The sequence below is a fragment of the Tupaia chinensis genome, unplaced genomic scaffold, assembly GCF_000334495.1.
Source record: "Tupaia chinensis unplaced genomic scaffold, TupChi_1.0 Scaffold000527_1, whole genome shotgun sequence".
Taxonomy (NCBI): domain Eukaryota; kingdom Metazoa; phylum Chordata; class Mammalia; order Scandentia; family Tupaiidae; genus Tupaia; species Tupaia belangeri.
The window spans coordinates 220648-226289 of NW_006160040.1; positions in this window are offsets into that span (position 1 = coordinate 220648).

Sequence of the window (5642 nt, forward strand, 5' to 3'; positions counted from 1 at the left end):
AACTCACAACAGCTTAATTTGTCTCTCCTGCGGGGCGACTTGAAGAGGGCAGGGACACCATTCTATCCTGTGACTTGCTAAATCTCTGTACTTCCCACAGCACTTAATGCAAAGTTGAAATTTTGGAGAACACATTGATGATGACAGCCTGAAAGAAATTTTTCACCGATTTGGTTACAAAGTTGAAGTCTCAATGTAATGACAACTCCCAGTGGGAAATTCGAAGATTTTACTTTGTGAGTTACAAAAATCGTGGATACCAACAAAGTACATACAGAAAAGCAAATCAGTGGATGAAATTATATTGTAAGCCTTGCACAGAAATCGAACACAGGCCAGGTTAAAACAGAAATGTGAGCAAGTGGAAAGAATTAACTCCATCAAGGAATGAATATGAACCTGCCCAACACCGGACAATGAAAAAGAAGAACTTTTTTTTTTCTTAGACCTATACCAGCTCCAAGATCTACCTGGAGAAAGAAGCAAAGTGCTCCTCTTTTTCAGCTTCTCCCTCAAAGAGCCAAGGTTGTTACTGCAATGAATGGACACAAGTATGTTGATGATATATGTTGGCCAGCGCAGAGGAAGAAACTCTCTCCCTGCCCATGCAAGATAAAGGGGCAGATGGTGGCTAGAGTGGGTGTTCCCTGACAATGCCCTTCTAAATTAGTTCCAGCCTGCAACTAGTGACCACTTCTGCCATAATGTCACAGGCTGAGGGCAGCTCTCTGTCATCTTCGCCTAACCAGTTGGTTCACAGGAGACCAAAACCAGTCTAGCAACAAGGTGGGAGAGGATAAAGCTTCAAAAATTGTCACATGCTGGGGCCGCAGGTGGTGTGGTGGTTAAAGGCTCTGGACTCCCACATGGCCAACCACCGTCTGAGTCAGACCTGGTAGCTTGCTTGCTCGCTCTCTCTTTCTCTGGGTCTCCCTCTCCCTCTGGTCAAATTAAACATAAATAAAGTTAAATAAAATAATTCTTTAAACAGAGACTGTTGGATGTTGTTATGGATCAATCTAGGCCATATCCAACACTTTGTAATCTGACTTCGACTGGAAATCCTCAACCTTGCTTGGCCTCCCTAAACCATTCAAAAAGTCCAGATTCCTGTACAGAGAATAGCCTCTCAACTTCTGTTATCACCAATACTCTCTAGGCTGTTGCTTCTCCTGTGTCCTGTTGGCCCTGAGCCTCCAGTTTTTATATGGGGGAAAAAAGTCGCCAATAACCTCATGCTAGTCGCTTCACCACAGGAGTAGAAGTTACTGGAAGAATGTTTTGGGATGCTGCTACAGATGATCAGTGCTAAATCCTGCAAAATGATTCAGTCTCCCAAATAGCTCTGCTTCCAGGTGTATGAAATTGCAGTACTACTATAGATTTAGCACTTGCTGTCCAACAAACCCTACAGTAACAAAAATGCTCTATGGGGCTACTGGATGTTTTAAATGTGGTCAGTGCAACTAACTTTTAAATTTATATGTAAGTATAATTAATTAATTCAAATTGTATCGGCGCATGTGCCTAGTGGCTTCCATATTGGGCAGGGCAATTTATTACACCAAGAAGGAAGCAACCAAGAAGACGCTGAAAAAGCCAAATAATCCTCATGGATTATTAGCTAAAGATGTTCTCACTGTCCTATGGACACCAACACCAAAAATATCAAATAGAAGCCTTAAAGGGTTCCTTTATGGAGACCAGTAGGTTGTGTGGTGGTCAAAGACACTGGATTCCCACATGGCCTAGACCTGGCGGCATGCTCTTTCACTTTCCCTCTCTCTATCTGATCAAACTGAAAATAATAATAATAAAAATAATAGTAGTAATAAAGTTAAATAAAATAATTTTTTTAAAAGTCCCTTTATAGGGCCTGCAAGTGGCATGGTGGTTAAGGGTGCTGGACTCCTACATGGCTGAATCCTACATGGTTTGAGTCTCAGACCTGGAGACTTACTTTCTCCCTTTCTCTCTCTCTCTCTCTCTCTCTCTCTCACTCTCACTCTCGCTCTCACTCTTGCTCTTGCTCTGTCCTTCTCTGGTCAAATTAAATTAAATAAATGAGTGAATAAATAAAATTAAATAAAAATGATTCTTAACAATAGCCAAAAAAAAGTCCCTTTGTATCATAAATTCTATTATCAAAAGTATAAAACTTTTCTCTTATAATAATCCAAGTTCTTCTGTAGCCCCAGTAGTTTTCCTTTTCCTATTTCCCCTCTAGAAATTGGTTCTATTGGATGTACCCAATTTTAAATATCTCTATTGAAAAGAAGAAGGGTCAGCCCCATAGTTGAGCAGTTATGGGAGATGGATTCCACATGGCAGACCACAGTCCCAATCCCAGCCTAGGCAATTTGAAAAACATGCCAAGCAGGTACCAAAGACAAGGATCCTGACAAGAAGGGAGAATGGAGGAAACAGATTGTAACATAACCATGTCCCATTGAGAAGTGCATTCTCATTCATTCTCTCTCTCTCTCTCTCTCTCTTCTCTCTCTCTCTCTCTCTCTCTCTCTCTGGCAAGTACACATATATTCTGTCAATAAAAATAAATCAATAAGAAAACAATTCAACAAAAGGCAAGAAAAAGGAAAGAGCAAAGAAAAACCATAGTAAAGAAAAAAAAAAAGTTAGTAGGAAAAGGTCCAAGTACATCCATAGTCACACATAATATAAATAGAGTAAACTCAATGGTTAAGGTACAGAGATCTCAAATTGTATGTATCAAATAAAAATCAAGATGGGGCCAGACAATGGCATGACAGTAAACTGGGATTTTCTCTGAGGCAATCCTACATGGAAAGGTTCCCTGTTCAAGTCTAGGGGCTTTACTAAGTGTATTAGGTAAACACTTGCCCAAGATCCAGGGCTGGCTGAAAGTTGGGTATCAATTACAGCATGAAGACCCTGTTGGGAATATGCACACCCTCTTTCTCCCTGAAGAAAATAATAAACTTTAAAAAAATTAATTAAAATGGAAGCCACAGTTTAGACGTATCTAAGGTCAGCGGTCCTTAACCACAAACCCAAATTTAAGTCATTCTGATTTCCCTGAAATTCTGTTTGTAATCATAAACACAAAACCTAAGTCTTATGTCCTTGTTAGTATAATTCAGCGAAATTAACTAATCAGCTATAGGCAAATCGGTTTAAATAGTTGTTCGTCCTATAAAAAATTAATGTGTAACATCCAAACATAAAAAAGGTCAAAGTACTTCTTCCTTTATTTTTTTAAAGAATGATTTTATTTAACTTTATTTATTTATTTATTCATTTTAATTTGACCAGCAAGGGGCAGAACAAGAGCGAGAGAGAGAGAGAGAGAGAGGGAAAGTGAGAAAGTAAGCCACCAGGTCCAGGATTCAGCCACCAGGTCTGGGATTCGAACCACAGTCAGCCAGGTGGGAGTCCAGTGCCCTTAACCACCATGCCACTTGCCAGCCCCTTCCTTTATGTTTTATAAACTGTGCTGTAATTAAGTAAGGTAAACGTCTCACCATGAGTTTAAAAGCTCTGGCAAAGGATCTGTACTTTTACATTTTTCTAACAGTAAACTTTTTTGTCTTTATTGTTAGTTTTTGCTGTAAGATGCAAATATTTGCTGGGGGGGTAGAGAAAGAAAGAGACAAGGAGGGAGAGAAAGAGAAAGAAAAGAAAGAGAAGGTGAGAAAGGGGAATGGCCATGCTTCAGTCCTTTCTCCTTCATTCTCTAGGGATTTAGGGCAAGTCCATAAATGCACCCAAGCGTGTTTCCTGTCGCCAGGTCTGCCATGTGGGATCCAGCCCCCTTAACCGCCATGCCACTTGGCTGGTCTCCTGACAATAAACTTTTTAATTTTTTTGTCACTTCACCTGATTTTATTTTGACATAAAAGAGATTAAACAAAACAGATATTTGATGTTTCTAAATGACTAGCATGTCCATGAGAATACCATTTCCAAGAGGAATTTCTTTTTTTTAAAAAAAAAAAAGATAAACCTAGTAAGTGCTTGTAGCATAGCAATGTATGTACAGGGTCCAGCAGATGGCATAATGGTTATGTCGCTGGACTACCACGTAGTCAAATGCGGTTCAAGCTCCGGACCCAGCAGCTTAAAACTCGCACCAGGTGCATGTGCGCGCATACATACCTAAATTCACAAGAAGGGAATGGAGGGGAAGGGACTGCAGCAAGTCGGAGTGATATAATCAGATCTGTGACTTCTCACTTTCTGTCTCTGTCTCTGTCTTTTTAGCAAGTACACATGCCCTATGACAAAATTCTCTTAAAAAAAATTTACAGAGAAACAGAACCAATTGTGTGTGTGTGTGTGTGTGTGTGTGTGTGTGTGTGTGTGAAGAACTGGCTCACATAATCATGGGAGCTGACAAGTCCAAAATCTGCAATCTTGAGACCAAGGAGAACCACTGGTACAATTCCAGTCCTAAGGTTGGAGCCTCAGTTGGTTGGAGCCAATGGCAAAGATCAAGTCCAGAAGCATTCTGCTAGAAAATTCCCTCTTCCATGCCCACTTTCTCCATTACTTTTTAATATAGTGCTGGAAGTCTTAGCTAATGCAATCAGAAAAGAGAATACTATAAAAGGCATTCGAATAGCAAAGAAGAGTTCAAAATATCTTTATTTGCAGATGACATGATGGTATAGGTATACTTAGAAGACCCAAAGGTATCCATGAAAAAACTGCTTGAAGTAATAAGTGAATACAGTAAGGTGGCAGGATACAAAATCAATATCCAAAAATCTATAGCATTTCTATTTATGAACAACAAGTTGAATGAAGCAGAGCTGAAGAAAGGAATCCCTTTCACCGTAGCCACAAGCTGTATAAGATATCTAGGGATAAACCTAACTAAGAAAGTCAAAGACCTTTATAAAGAAAACTATGAGAATCTTAAAAAAGATATTGAAAGTGACGTAAAAAAGTAGAAGGACGTCCCATGTTCCTGGATTGGAAGAATTAACATAATCAAAATGGTAATTCTACCCAAATTAATCTACATAGTTAATGCAATTCCCATCAAAATACCATATATTCTTCACAGATCTAGAAAAAAAAAAAAACAATCATATAATTCGTCTGGAATCATAAAAGACCTCATATTGCCAAAGCAATCCTACACAAGAAGAGTGGAGTGGGGGGCATATCACTCCCTGATCCCAAGATATACTATAAAGCTGTGATCATCAAAACAGCATGGGATTGGCACAAAAACAGACAGGTGGACCAATGGAATAGAATAGAGACCCCAGAAATAACCCCCAAAGCTTACAGCCAACTGATTTTTTAAAAAGCATACCAGTCAATCTATTGGAAAGGAATACCTCTTTAATAAATGGTGCTGGAAAAACTGGGTATCTACCTGCAGAAAGATAAAACTGAACCCCCATCTTTCACCATTAACAATAGTCAACTCAAAATGGATAAAAGATCTGAACCTAATACCTGAAACTATAAAACTACTGATGGAAAATGCTGGGGAAACTCTGAGAGACATTGGAGTAGGCAAAGACTTCTTAAATAAGACTCCCAAAGCACAGGCAATAATCCCTAAAATAGACAAGTGGGACTATATCACTAAGAAGTTTGTGCACAGCAAAGGACACAGTAAAAGTGTGAATCAACAATCCTCAGAC